Source organism: Antechinus flavipes, chromosome 4, assembly GCF_016432865.1.
Source record: "Antechinus flavipes isolate AdamAnt ecotype Samford, QLD, Australia chromosome 4, AdamAnt_v2, whole genome shotgun sequence".
Classification (NCBI taxonomy): domain Eukaryota; kingdom Metazoa; phylum Chordata; class Mammalia; order Dasyuromorphia; family Dasyuridae; genus Antechinus; species Antechinus flavipes.
This window is the reverse complement of record NC_067401.1, coordinates 337814164-337829395: the sequence shown is the minus strand read 5'-3', so window position 1 is coordinate 337829395 and position 15232 is coordinate 337814164. Positions and strand designations below refer to the sequence as shown.

Genomic DNA, 15232 nt, shown 5'->3' with positions numbered 1-15232 from the left:
AGCCGGAGTAAAGAACTTTACCATAGCTGTTGATATGCTTCCCTTTTGAAAGCTGAGTCACTGGTAGAATCAAATTCACCAATATTTATCAAAAACTTCATATTTATTAATAGATTATTGATATGACTGGGCTGTATTGTTTGCACTGAACTGACTTTAACTTGTCAATGAGAGGTCAAGAGTTTAGAATAGTTCAGCTACAAACTTGTCTCTTACAGTTCTTGTTCAGACAAGTCCACTGTAGATCCATGTCTGGCTTATTTATTCGTTCTCTTTTTTTCCCCTTTTACTCAGTAGGGTTACCTTGGGCTGGGAAAATATTGAAGGAGAGTAGAACCCCTTTTGCATGTCATTGTATTCAGTTTGAGGCCAGAAAAAAAGCCTTAGAAGTCATCTAATTTTGCAGAGAAATGTATTCAGACCCAGAGAGATTGTTGTTGTTTCCACTGATTTTTCAGTCACATCTGACTCTGCTTGACCCCATTTGGGGTTTTCTTGGAGAAGACACCGGAGTGGTTGGCCATTTCCTTCTCCAGATCATTTTACAGATAGGAAACTGAGGTGCACAGGGTCACACAGCCATTGTCTGAGACTGGATTTGAACTGGTTTTCCTCACTCAAGGTCCAATATTCTATCTGCTACATTGACCTAGTTGCCTAACAACAATAGCACAAAAAAGTACCTACTATATGTCTAACAATAACAACAAAAATGTTCCTAGTAGGTACACCTTGTGGATATGATCTCATTTGATCTGCCCTATGAGGTTACCACGGAGTCACCAAACTGTTCCAGCTGCCCCAGAATCAAGTCATAGTTCCTAGCTCCCCATGCTTCACATTTCTGATGTGTGTGCTTTGGTGTTAGGAGGTTGAAATAGCCGCTGATTTTGTCATGGTAGAGGATTCCTGGTATGGAAGTCCCACCAAGGATGCAGAACAACCTTAGAGCTACTCGAGGTCCTGAGAAATTAAGTGATTTTCCCAGAGTCATTGTGAGGGTGACACAGACAATGTATGTCAAAAATAAAACTTAAATCCAGCTCTTTAATCATTCTGCTATCCACCCTTCTACCTTTCTTGCAAAAAGTAACTATCGTCTGAGCGAATAACCTAACGATTAATTTTTATTGCTTGAGCTTCTTATGGAAAAAATAAAGTCAAAATCAGAAGCAGCACTGGAAATAAATAAATTAGACATTGCCTAGAGTATTAACACGTGGAAGTGTTAATGAATAACACCTTTATCTTACTTTTTCCAAGTGCATATTTTTACAATTTTCCTTTCATTGGCAGAAAGGTGTTTATTTTATGATTTTAAGATGCATGTGTTAGATTTTTATTTGGGCTTTATTCCTCTAGTGGACAGTAATAGAAAAGGGGCACTGGGTCTCTGCTCCAGGCACACAAACTCCACTCCTCTCATCACCATAGTACAGAGTAAAGAGTGTTGGGTTTGGAATCAAGAGAATCTATCTTCAAATCCCACCCCTGACACTTACTAACTAGCTGTGTAACATCAGGGAAGTTTCCTATCACTTGGGATCCCAATGTCCTCATGAATAAAATGGCAGATTGGACTTAGCTGACCTGTAAGGTCCTTTTAAGCTTTAAAACTTTAAGCTTAGGTATGGTCTGACCACTTCTTCATCTCTACACCATGGGACAGTAGGAACGTTGATGGGATCATTTGGTCCCCGGGTATCTGAGCTGGTATTCCTCAGGGAACAGAGGAGAAGCAAAAAAGATTTTGCAGGGATGGACTCAGTTGTGGCATCAGGCTGCTGATGAGCTAGGAGAGGACAGAATCAATAGGACTCCAGGTTGCAGATGTGAGACACTGACTGAATGGTGGAGTCATGAAGTCAGAAAGACAAGCAGAAAATATAATAAAAATTGGACGTGTCCCAGTACTCTCAATGAGTTCTAGAGATCCCTCTTCAAATACAGCTGAATGGCCAGTGGCAGAGAGGTCAAGAGACCAGAGTTTGGATTCTTTGACAGACTGTATGGCCATGGGCAAATGATTAAATCACTGGGAGCCTTAGTTTCTTCTCTGTACAATGGGGATGATAATAAGTGAGATTCCGTGTTCCTGTGCAATAAATCGCCACCACTTTCACATTTAGATGTCCCACTGTCATCTATCATTGGCGTTGGACCTACCACAATCAACCAGGGAGCTCCCTGTTCTGCATGCCTTAGGGAAGTGACCGAGCCTGCCATAAACAGCAGGAGCAAGCAGTCACCTGTGTGCTGGGAAAACCCCTTTGCCTCAACATCCTTGAAAGGCTGTAATAAGAGCCACTCCTTTTGAGTCAAGGCAACATCTCGGGTTAAAATACAAATAGGCTAGGGAGGGGTAACATATTTAGCTTTTACCAATCATTAACACCTTATCATGAGTTAATTTATCAAATGTTTTTCAACTGATAGTTTCCAAGGACTGTTGGAAAAGGTCATAGGATTGATTCAGGGTTGACAAGGGAGAGTAAAAAGCAATTGTCTATAGCCTGGGAAGAGTGGCCCTGGTTAGAACTTTGGATAGTAACCTTCTTGAGGTCAGGAAATACATCATTATTCTCTCTGTATTTCTAGTTCTTAAAAAAATGTTTATTGAATTGAACTGAATTGGGCAACCAAGGATATTTGAGGAGAAGAAAAGGACATAAAAGCAGAAATGGATGCCTTTAACATATTTTACCTAGGCTGGTTCTGGTTATAGTTTTGATCATCATATTATATATATATATATAATCTGTTTCAATAGACTTCTAAATTGTTTTTTTTTTTTTTTTTAACTAATGATCAAGTAGATCATGTGGTGCTTAGAGCTCAATGAAGTAGATCTTTCTCTTTGTCTCTCTCTGTCTCTCTTTCCTCTGGAATTTACCTTGAGGGCATATCTTTTCCTTCTGGCAGTGATCTAGACAAGTCACTTTGCAAAATTGCTCTATGATCTGGAATTTTAACTTATACCAATATTTCCATTAATTTCTTATGTTATGACATTTTGAGCTTATTACTTTTGATGGTATTTAAGTTGAGTCTTGAAACAAGTTAGGATAGCTAAGAAATAGAAGAAGGGAGACTTTGTTGATAGCTTGGGTGTCTTCCTTTGAAAACTTCTTGTTCACTTATTGATTGAAGAGTGGCTCTTGATCTTGTAAATGTGAATTAACATTAATCATATAGATGTTGTATTTTTTTTTTCTTTATCAGAATAACTAGCTGCAAAGATCAATCCCTGATTTGTAGTATTTGCTAATTTGTGTTGACTCCAGCCCACCTTTGTCCAGATTCCAGCACACCTTTGTCCACATCCCTTTTTTTGTTGCAAATTTCTTCTATCTATAGTTGTAAAAGATATTTTATTCCTTGTTCCTCTAATTTGGATATGATGTCACCTTTTATATCCAAGTGAGTCTATTTGAAGTTTATCTTGAAATATAAATCTCACCTGTTTTACTGATTGATCTTTATAGCTATACTTTTAAATAAGTACCAAACCAAAGTACTAACCCTTCTGTTTGACACATTTAAGTAATCTGGTGAGTCTAGTTTAGGTTTTGGCATTTAAAGCTTTTCATAGCCAAACCTGTCCTTACTTTTTCAGCCTTCTTCCTCTTGGCTCCCTTTTACAAACTGGGATTCTTCTACATCGGTCCACTTGCTACGATGTCTCTATATTTTGCACTTGGCTGCCTCCTATGCATCTCTGTTTAGAATCTGTGACTTCCTTTAAAACTCAGTTCAGGAGGCTTTACTGGAGCTCCAGCTGCTATCTTCCATCTACTCCATATGTAGCTTGTCTATAACTATTTACTTCCATGTTTTCTCTCATTAGAATGTAAGTTCCCTGAGGGCAGGGATAATCTTTACCTTATTCTACAGTGCTTAGTACAGTTCCTGTAACATAATATGTGTTTAATAAATTATTTGCTGAGTGACAGATATGTACAATGTTAAGGTTACTTTTTCTAATCCATCTTCCATTTAGGATGACTTCATCTAAATTAGGATGCTTAGGATCATGCTCATTGGTGCTGCTACTTTACTGAAATGGAATGATTCTCTGGCTTCAGAACAAATATTAGGCTCTACATTTCCTTTTCCATTTGGCTCACTTTAAAATTTTTAAAGAAGAAAATCAATTTATTCTGTTTTTTATTATTATTTATTATTTATTAAATTTTATTCTGTTTTCAGATTCATATTCTTTCCTTCCCTTCTCACTCAAGAAAGCAAAAACCAAAACAAAAGTCCTATTATGAACATGGTAGTCAAGTGAAGCAAATCCTGGCATTGGCCATATCTAAAAAATATGGATTAATCTATATTGAGGCTATTGCCTTTCTATTATCATTGCCTTTCTATTGCACATTGTATCTTAAGTCGTCTGGAGATTTTGTTGGTCAATATGTTGATCAGAGATCCTAAGTCTTTCAAAGTCATTTGTCTTTATAATATTGTGATGTTTGTATAAATTGTTTTCCTGGTTCTTTCACTTCACTCTGCCTTAGTTCCTATAATTCCTTCCATGTTCTCTGAAACTACCTCTTTTGTCATTTCTCATAGCACAGTAGTATTCCACTATATACATACACCATAATATATTCAGCCACTCCCTATTTGATGTACACCTTTTTGATTTTCAGTTCTTTGCATTTGTCTCACTTTGTAGCAGGGAAATGCTGTTTAGTCCACCTGCTTTCTGGAAACCTTTTCCTCTTCCTTTCCATTCAGATTTAGTTTTTCCCTTTACATCTCTAATTTAGGCTCACTTTCTCGAGAATAGTTTGACAAAATATCCTGGTAACACCAGACGTTCTCATGTCCCTTGTATGTATCATTAAGCAGGTAAAGTTGGCTCTCTTTGGCTAGCTCCATTTGACTTCCTCTCCGAGTTTCCCTATGTAACCTGAGTGTGTATTAGTGTTGCTTGTGGACCCAGTCAACCAAATCAAGAAGTAAGGACTAGAGAAATGCTTTGTGTTTTCTGGCCAAGTCCTTAAAGATTCAGATATTTGGAGTGGATTCATAGGATCATAGACTTAGAAGTGGAATCATCTTAAAGGCTATGTATAGTCCAACAGCCTTATGGGGAAGACCCAGTTGCACAAAGGAGTGGTAAGACTGAAGTTTGCTCTCACGTCTTTTATCTCCAAACCTTTTCCACTGCGCACTCTGTCTATCTCTGCCTTTCAGAAACTTTAAAAAAATAATTTTTAAGAGTTAATAGAAATCTGTCTTCTCTCCCTCTAATGCTCTATCTGACTAGGAAAACAAAAAGGAAACAAACTCCTTGTAATACTTATTCAAGTAAAACAAATTGTTTTTATTTCCTTTTTGAAAATATGTCTCATTCTATGTAATGACTATATCACTTGTCTGTCAGAAGGTAGATAGCATGCTTTGTCAATTAGAACTCTTGAATCATGGAAGGTCATTGTATTGATCAGAGTTCTTATAGCTTTTAAAGTTGTTTTTATGATTTTGTGTTACTGTTGTTGGGTGTTTTTTCCACCTTACTGTTATTGGATAAATTGTTTTTCCAATTCTACCCATTTCATTCTTTATACAAGCCTTCAAAATCATTCAATTATATATTATTCTTCTTTTGAAAACTTCCCATTTATATCCTTAGACCATTTATCAATTGAAAAATGGCTCTTGTTCTTACGAATTTAAATCAGTTCTTTTTATATCATCAGAAAAACTTAATACTTTTTCTCCTTAATTAATTGCTTCTCTTTTAATCTTTGCATTATTTGATTTGTTTGTACAAAGTTATCCATTTTATCTTCTATGATCCTCTCTATCCTTTTTTTTTAGTTATGAGTTTTCTTCTATCCAATAGATCTGATACTTTCCCCTACCTGTTTTCTCTAATTTGTTTTCATGGCACTTTTTATATTTAAGACTATGTAGCCATTTAGGACTAATTCTGGTATAAAGCAGGGGAGTGTTAGTTTAAATCTATTTTCTTCCTTACTACTGTCCAATTTTTCCAACAATTTTTTTTAAATCAAATAATGAACCATTATCCTAGTAGCTGGAGACTTTGTGTTTATCAAATAATGGGCTACTAGGTTCATTTGCTTCTGTATATTGTATATAGAATCTGGTCCATTGATTGATGTCACTGTTTTCTAACCAGTACCAAATTCTTATGAGAATTACTGCTTTTTAGTATAGTGTGGAATCTGGTACCTTTCTTTAGCTCCCCTTTATTCCCACTTCCCTGTCTTTATCTCCTTTTTATTCCCTTGGAATTTTGATTTTTTTGCCTTCATATGAATTTTGTATTTTATGTATAAGAAAAAAATAAAAGTGAAAATAGCATGCTTTTAGTTTGTATTCAATCAATATCAATTCTTTCTCTGGAGGCAGATAGTTTATTTCATCATTAGTCCTTTGGGATTGTCTTACATGAGAAGAGCTAAGTCATTCCTTCATTGAACAATATTACTGTTACTATGTTTAACGTTTTCCTGCTCTATTCACTTCCCTATGCATTAGTTCATATGACCTTTCCAGGTTTTTTGAAATTATCTTGTTTGTCATTTCTTACAATACAATAATATTCCTTTACAATCCTATATTAAGCTTGTTTAGCCATTTCCCAATTGATGGAGCATATTTCTTAGCCACCACAAATAAGAGCTGCTGTAAACAGTTTTGTACAAATAAGCCCTTTTCCATTTTTTTTTTTTGATGTCTTTAGAATATAGACCTCATGGAGGTATTTCTGGGATCAAAAAGTATGTACAGTTTTATAGCCCTTTGGGCATAGTTTCAAATTGCTCTCCAGAATAATTGGGTCAATTCACAACAACCCCACCAATAATACATCAGTGTCCCAGTTTTCCTACATCCCCTCTAACATCCAACATTTTTCTTTTTGGTCATATTGTCCACTTTGGTAGGTGTGAGGTGGTTAGTCATTTCAGTGAAGATGTGTCACTGCATTCATATTCCTGGTCTGAAATGGTAATAATGTTAATAACTAGTATTTAAAGATCACTTTAAGGTTTCCAAAGTACTTTACAAATATCTCATTTGCTCTTCACCACAACCTTGGAAGATGAGTGTTATTTTTATTCCCTTCTTGCAGTTGAGGAAATTATGGTAGATAGGTTAAATGACTTGCCTCAGTATCTGAGGAGAATTTAAACTCAGGTCTTCCCCCCCCCCCATGCCATATTAGTGTCTTTTAGCCTTTAGAGCACATGACTACATATAACATCGTCCCCAGTTTGAAAGTATCAACACCATGATACCACTAAATGTCCTCATTCTGCCCGTAGTGCAAAAATATAGCACCTTAGAAGTTTACTAATTGTGTGATCATGGGCAAGTCAATTAACCTGTCTGCCTCATTTACTCATCTATAAAATGAGGCTGATAATAGCACCTGCCTCCCAAGGTTGTTATAAGGAAAAAACAAGAGATATTATATAATGCTATTATGGATATTATAGCTAGAATTCATACATTGAAGTATGGTGTTATTTGATATGATCAGAGTGTCTGGAGAGGGTTTGCCTGTTTACCATCATATCTCTTTGTAGAATCATAGAGTTCGAGAATGAGGGGGATCTCGGAGCTCATCGAGCTCAGATCCTACATCCAGTAAGTATCCTTTCTACAACACTGCAGACAAGTAGTAGTTTCCACTTGAAAATCTTCAGTGATAGGGAATCCACTATTAGGACAACCTATTCCATTTTCAGATAACTTGATTGTTAGGAAATTTTTCCTAAAGTAATATCTTCTTTTCTGTAATTTCTATCTATTGGTCCTAGTTCTTTCCTTCGGTGCCAAGCAGATTAAATCTAATGCCTTTTGACAAGACAATTATTAAAATATTTGAAATCAACCTAAATCTTGGGAGACTAACAGTCCCCAGTTCCACAATCCCCAATTCCTTCACCCAATCCTCACTTGGTATGGTTTTGAGTACTCAGCATCCTGATTGCTTTCCTCTGGATGTCTTTCAGGCTGTCAGTGACCTTGCTAAAATATGTTATCTAGAACTGAATGTAGTGTCCCAGACGTGACTGATCAGGGCAGATTGCAGCTGAACCATTACATCCCTTGTTCTAGATACCACACATCTCTAAATACACCTTCAGATCTTCACATTAGTTTTTTTTTTTTTTTTTTTTTGGCCTGAAACATCACACTTTGACTCATAATGAATCTACTAAAATCCCCAGGTCTTTTTCCTAAGAACCACTGTCTAACCGAATTTTTTAATATGTCACCTGTGGGAGTCTTTAATGGATACAATAACTCAATCACATTTTAAAGTTTCCTGGATGAACTGGGCTGGATCTTCCCATAGCAGGAACTCTTGTCTTATGCTTCTTTTGTTTGCCTATGATGAGCTATACTCAATAAAGTCTTAGTGAATTAAGTTGGATTTTATTGAAGCAAGTTTTTCTCTGGACCAGGTACTGTCTTTTTAATGAGTCTAAGTATTATAACCCAAAGATCTCTTGGTCTATGTGTTTACTTGATCTCTTATCATTCTTCCAAATAGGGAAATGGACATACATTGTTCTTCTCCACCCTCTTCTTTTTTTTGGTTCTAGAGCTATGATTTCATACATATTAGTAACTCCCCAATGAGGAAATTTCGCTTTGTTTATGGAGATCCTTAACTTCTCTGTAACTCTTAGAGACTTGCCTGGGTCTTATAGGCTAAATGACCTGCTTGAGGTCATACAGTATATGTTAGAAAAGGGACTTGAACCAAGTCTTGGAAGTAATTTGTTTTCATTTTCTACACACACACACACACACACACACACACACACACACACACACACACACACGAGTTTTACTATTTAATTGATGGAAAACACAATTTCTAAGGCTACAGGATGAAATGCAAAGAGTAGGAGAAAATCCCTCCCTGGTAAAAATATGTCCCAGAGACCAGCTAGTCATCAACATTTACTGAGGACCTTTTCTGGCAGGACCCTCCAATCTATGGAAAAGCTACTCATTTAAGAAAACACTACAAAACAACTCGATTCTTCCTCAGAAGGTTAAAAATGACTCTTGATAGAGGTTAACTGATAACAATAATTAAGCATTGTATTCTGAGACATCAGCTATATCTTGTTTTTCTTTGCTTTTCACATGATGCTTTACCATGCTCTTCTCTATTAAAGAGAAGCTATATAGCTGAATATATATATATATATATACACACACACACACACACACACATATATGTATATATTTTGCATACAAGACAGTTTTAGCCTCTTTACTGGAGAGTTACAGTATTAACAGATTGATTTTAATAGACTTGTGCTTACCACTCTGCAGCGTCAGCGTGTTTTGGACATGTGTAGGCTGCTGCCCAAAGTCTCTTAAAAGAAATGAGAGTTAGTTTGCCCAGAGTACTTAAAGAAGGAGTTGGCTCATTTTCAGAATATAATTTGTCCATGAGCCATGTAAACCAAGAAAGTTATGTCTAGAGTTACTCTGCATTGTACCTAACGAAATTTTCAATCTGGTTGTTTTCATAAGAAAAGGAAGACATTTGTGTTTTAGAAGTATAATGAAAGTTCAGAATTTAAACTTAAAACTGGAATAGATCTTAAAGGCCGTCTAATTGAGTTCAAATTCTGTCTCCTTATAAATGAGGAATGGAAGTCTATTGCCAAAGGTCTCCTATCCAGTAAGTAGGATTTGAACTCAGTTCTTCTGAAACTCCAGTTTTGGTGTTCTATTGTCTATACTACATTGACTTCATTACAAGTGATGGGTCATGTAATGAGGATTTAGGAAAAGCAATATAATTTAATGTATTAAATAAACAACAAAGTAGGAAAACATCTTCAATTCCCATCATCACAAGTTTTTTATATTCCATCTTGTTCCCTCTTTATGGAGTGGGGATTTATCATATTTGCCTGGAAGGCAAGGGTAGGGGAGAGAAGTCAGGAGATCAGTGTGTTCTGTAATTAATTTAAAGGTAAGTGTTGATATTTATTGACAAAGAAACCCATGACTTCATACATAAATTGCTGATGGTGTTTGTAAAATGCTGTGGTCAAAAAGATCGTCACTCAGGGACCAGTTTCCCAATACTTAGTCTGGCTGCCTTGTGGATGATAGACACATGGGTCTATCTTTAGTGGCAGTTACAGAGTGCCCTCCAGCTGAATCTGGAGTCAGGAAAACCTGAGTTCAAAACTTTGATTCTGGGAAAATCTGCTTTAGTTTTTTGATAATAGTACCTACTTTCCAGGTAGTTGCGAGGATAAGATGAGATCATATTTGTAAAGTGCTTTACAAATCTTCAAGTGCTGTATAAATGCTAATTATCATTTTCAGTTTGCTAGCCCCTGCTTTCTATTGTAAACACTCAACTTGCCTCCAAGCCACAGTGCTGGTTTTTAAGCAAGGCTTAAGTAGAGATAAAAAAGAATAAAGCAAATATTTTTCTTTTATTAAATTTTTTCAACTTTCAAGTGCCTCTATTTCCTTTCCCTGGAAAGAAAAGAAATATAAAAGTGTTTAACAAATAAGCATAATCAAACAAAACAAATATCCGCAACGACTCTGTTCAAAGATTCCTGTCTCATTCTGCCTATGGGTCCATCACCTCTTTGCTACAAGGTAGGTAACATTCTTCATCAATGATTCTTTAGAATCATGGCTGATTATTGATTTGGTTAAGGTTCTTAAATCTTTCAAAACTATTCGTTTTTATAGTGTTAATATTATGGTATAAATTCTTCTCCAGGTTTTGTTCATTTCACTCTGCATTAATTCATAGAGATCTTCCCAGGTTTCTCTAAAATAAACTTTCCTCATTATTTATAGCACCATAATATTATATTACATTCACATGGCATAATTTACTTAGCCATTCCCCAATTGATTGACACCTTAGCTCCCAGTTCTTTGCCAATGGAGAAAAAAAAAACTATTATCAGTATTTTTATGCATATAAAAATTATTTACTTTTTTTTTTATTTCTTTGGTTATTGGTCTAGTAGTGATATTGTTGGGACAAGGCCATACAGAGCTTAGTAATTTCTTGGGCATAGTTCCAAATTGATTTCTAGAATGGCTGTGCCAATTCAAAGTTCCACCAATTTTTATGCAACCCTCTCCAATATTTGTCATTTTGCTTTTTTGTCAACTTTGCCATTCTGATAAGGACAAGATAGAACACCACATTTGCTTTAATTTTCATTTTTCTGATTGGAAATGAGTTGAAACTTTTTTTAAAATATGGATATAGATAGCTTGAATTTCTTTCCTTTAGGAACTTCCTATTTGTATCCTTTGAGCTCTTATCAAGTGAAGATTGACTTCTTACAATTTGGATCAATTCCTTAAACATCTTGGAAATGACACCTTTTAGTAGAGAAACTAGTAGCAAAGATTTCTTTCCCTACAATGAATTATTTTTCTTCTAATTTTTTAGTGTCATTTACACAAAAAATTTTAAACTTTATAAAATGGAAATTTTGTCTTTTGTGACCTTCTTTGTCCCTTGCTTAGTCATGACCCTTCTCCTATTTATAGATTTAAAATAGAATTTCTTCACTGTTTCTCTAATTTGTTTATAATGTGACCATTTGTGTCAAGGTCATATAACCATTTGGGTTTGATTTGGCATATGATATCAAATGTTGGTATAAACTTAATTTCTACTAATTACCAATCAGTTTTCCCAAAACTTTTTGTCAAATAGTGTGTCTTTTCCCTAGTAATTGTGGTCTTTGGGCTTACTGAACACTAGACTATTAGGTTTATTGTTTGTAATAAATCTTTTTCTTGAGTAAAAATCTTCTTTGATATCCAAAGACAAAGAACTACAGCGTGAAGAATTTAGCTTAGATTGCCTAGGAAGATTGCAGGCTTTTTTTGTGAGTCTCTAAATACGTGACAGATTTTTATCTTTCTAGTGATTTAAAAATGTTAATGATTAAGAAAGTTTCTCTTCAAGTTTCTTAGGATTTAAAGTTGGAAGGGGATAAATTATAGAATCACTGCTGGAAGGGCCTTCAGAGTTCATCAGGTGCAGCCCCTTTGGTTTATAGTTGGGGAAACAGACTCACAGAGTTCATATGACTTGTCCATAGTAGGATTACATAAGTTAATAAGTAGAAGAGGGTCTTTTGACTCTGAGTCCACTTCACATTGTGTGATTATATTTTACAAGGTGAGCCCAAAGCTGAATATGACTTAAGTGATCTTTGACATAAGAAGTGATCTTAATGGTAGAATTATTTTTGTGTCAGCAATTACACAAAATCTTTTTTCAACAATTTCTATAATTTAACAAAAAAAGATGTTTGTATTTCTTTTCAGGGATGATACAATAGCAAAAGATCATTATAAAGTCCTTTTGTAATTTTTAAACATTTCAACATTAGAAATTTAGATTGTATGATAGAAATGATCTGTAAATGGCATTTAAAGGCAAAATTAGCTTTTTTCCTATAGATTAAGACATTTCAGTTCTGTTCACTGGGAGACACAAGTTCCCCATTTTATTGCAAAAATGTTTACTATTTAAAGCAATTTTTCATTTGTCACAAGAATTGAAAGGAGATATATTAAGTACAACTATGTGCCCTAAATTTTTATACATTGTTGTTATTTAGAAATCAGTTCTATTGTACTATCAGTACTAGTGATGAAAGCTTGAAAACAAGGATTTAATGGAGATCCTGCATTTTATACTTTTCTTTTTTCTTTCTTTTAATTATTATTTTTTTAATTAAGGCTTTTTATTTTCAAAATGTGCACAGATAATTTTTCAACATTGACTCTTACAAAATCTTGTTCCAAATTTTCCCTTCCTTCCTCCCACCCCCTCCTCTAGATAGCAAGTAATCCAAAATATGTGAAACATGTTAAAATATTATATTTTTATATAAATATAACATATATATAATGTTAAATCCAATATATGTATACATATTTACACAATAATCTTGCTGCACAAGAAAAATCAGATCAAAAAGGAAAAAAAATGAAAAAGAAAATAAAATGCAAGCAAACAACAACAAAAAGAGTAAAAATGCAATGTTGTGATCCATCTTCAGTCCCCACAGTCCTCTCTCTGGGTGTAGATGGTTCTCTTCATCACAAGATCATTGGTATTGGCCTGAATCATCTCATTTTTGGAAAGAGTCATGTCTATCAGAATTGATTGTCATATAATATTGTTGTTGCTGTGTACTGCTCATTTCACTTAGCATCAGTTCATGTAAGTCTCTCCAAGCCTCTCTGCATTCATCCTGCTGGTCATTTTTTACAGAACAGTAATATACCATAATATTCATATACCATAACTTATTCAGCCATTCTCCAATTGATGGGCATCCACTCAGTTTCCAGTTTCTTGCCCTTACAATCAGGGCTGCCACAAACATTTTTGCACATGTGGGTCCCTTTCCCTCCTTTAAGATCTCTTTGGTTCAAATGTGGCCTCAGACACTTAATACTTCCTAGCTGTGTGACCCTGGGCAAGTCACTTAACCCCAATTGTCTCAGCAAAAAAAGAAAAAAAAATCCCTTTGGGTTATATAAGCCCAGTAAAAACACTGCTGGATCAAAGGGTATGAGGCAGTTTGTACTTTCCTTTTTTTCTGTGTATAGTCACAAAAGCTGGGTCTAGAGCTGTAGTTTTTGCACCCAGAGCAATAGTGAAATCAATGTGTCATCCCCACATCTCTGATCTTTACTAGGAGATAGGGAAGAAGACCCACTGGGCTTCTCCCAGCCCTTCCATTATCTTGAAAGCAATTCCTGACTCACCATGGGGAGCCTTCCATCCAGGGGGACTGCCAGCTCCCTCATGTGTTCACCTGCTCCCTATAGGTCTTAATTCTCTGGCTGTCACACTAACCAGTGTGATTCTTATGGCTTCTTCAGCACCCTCCAGGACAGGGCTCATTCTGCTTTTTGTAAATAAAGGTATCTTAATGTCCTTCAAAAGCAAGATATTCTTGGGAAGAAATGAGACCTGGGGTCAGAGCCCTGTTGTCCTTAGGAGGTAGGTTTGGTTGACTTGCTACAATTGGAGATTTTTAAAGTGAAATGAGCTGACTCAGGGCATAGTGAGTTTCCTATCACTCTATTAACTAGTCTATTAATAAATAAAGATTTATTAAATGCCTGCTATGTACCAGACATTGTGCTAAGTGCTGTGGATACAAAAAGAGGCCAAAGAGAGAATCCCTCTCTTCAAGGAGCTCACAATCTACTTTTTTTCTGTTTCAAAATTGTTTTTTCTTCAACTTTTTAAAATAACTTTTTATTGATAGAACCCATGCCAGGGTAATTTTTTTACAGCATTATCCCTTGCATTCATTTCTGTTCCGATTTTTCCCCTCCCTCCCTCCACCCCCTCCCCCAGATGGCAAGCAGTCCTTTACATGTTGAATAGGTTACAGTATATCCTAGATACAATATATGTGTGCAGAACCGAACAGTTTTCTTGTTGCACAGGGAGAATTGGATTCAGAAGGTATAACCCAGGAAGAAAAACAAAAATGCAAACAGTTTATATTCATTCCCCAGTGTTCTTTCTTTGGGTGTAGCTGCTTCTGTCCATCCTTGATCAATTAAAGCTTTCTGTAATGAAGAGATCCACTTCCATCAGAATACATCCTCAAACAGTATCATTGTTGAGGTATATTATGATCTCCTGGTTCTGCTTTTCTTCAACTTAATAGCATTTTATTTGTTTTCTAATTATATGTAAAGATAGTTTTTAACACTTATCTTTATAAGATTTTGAGGTCTGAATTTTTCTTTCTCCCTCCCTAAGCTCACAATCTAACGAGGAAGACAATAAAATAATATGTAATGACATAAACAGATATGTACTCCCCCCAAAAAAATAAACAGGAAGTAACTAAGAGAGGGAAGGCATTGAATTAAGAGGAGTTGGAATTCTATATGATGATCAATTTTGATGGATGTGGCCCTCTTCAACAATGAGATGAAACAAATCAGCTCTAATAGAACAGTAATGAATTGAACCAGCAACACTCAGGGAAAGAATTCTGGAAGATGACTATGAACCACTACACAGAATTCCCAATCCCTCTATTTTTGTCCATCTGCATTTTGGATTTCCTTCACAGGCTAATTGTACAATATTTCAAAGTCCGATTCTTTTTGTACTGCAAAATTTGGACATGTGTACTAATATTGTATTTAATTTATACTTTAACAT

At 35.4% G+C, this 15232-nt stretch overlaps 1 protein-coding gene across 1 annotated transcript in view; it reads left to right on the top strand.

Annotated features, from left to right (window-relative positions):
* Positions 1-15232, top strand: part of ZC3H12D (zinc finger CCCH-type containing 12D) — a 40438-nt gene that overhangs the window by 1150 nt on the left and 24056 nt on the right. The gene's annotated exons all lie outside the window — the stretch shown is intronic.